Source organism: Arachis hypogaea, chromosome 6, assembly GCF_003086295.3.
Source record: "Arachis hypogaea cultivar Tifrunner chromosome 6, arahy.Tifrunner.gnm2.J5K5, whole genome shotgun sequence".
Lineage (NCBI taxonomy): Eukaryota > Viridiplantae > Streptophyta > Magnoliopsida > Fabales > Fabaceae > Arachis > Arachis hypogaea.
Genome location: NC_092041.1, coordinates 51,276,273 through 51,276,920, shown reverse-complemented (window position 1 = coordinate 51,276,920; position 648 = coordinate 51,276,273).

The window sequence follows — 648 nt, the reverse complement described above, 5'->3', positions numbered from 1 at the left end:
AAATTAAGAAAAAGATTTTTGAAAATCAATTTTAAAGAGTTTTCGAAAATAATAAAAAAATGAAAAAGATTTTTGAAATTGAAATCTTGACTTGACTAACAAGAAACAACTAATTTTAAACATTTTTGACTAAGTCAACCGGAAATTTCGAAATTTTTGAGTAAAATAAGGAAAAGATATTTTTTATGTTTTTTTTGTTTTTGAATTTTTAATGAGGAGAGAGAAAAACACAAATATGACCCAAAACATAAAAATTTTGGATCAAAACCAATGATGCATGCAAGAACACTATAAATGTCAAGATGAACACCAAGAACACTTTGAAAATCATGATGAACATCAAGAACTTATTTTTGAAAAATTTTCAAGGAAAAAAAACATGCAAGACACCAAACTTAGAAACTTTTAATGCTTAGACACTAACAAACGAAAAATGCATATGAAAAATAAGAAAAGACACAAAACAAGAAAATATGAAGATCAAACAAGAAGACTTATCAAGAACAACTTGAAGATCATGAAGAACACCATGCATGAGTTTTCAGAAAATGCACAAATTTTAAAAACATGCAATTGATACCAAACTTAAAATGTGACACTAGATACAAATAAGAAACACAAAATATTTTTGATTTTATGATTTTAAAA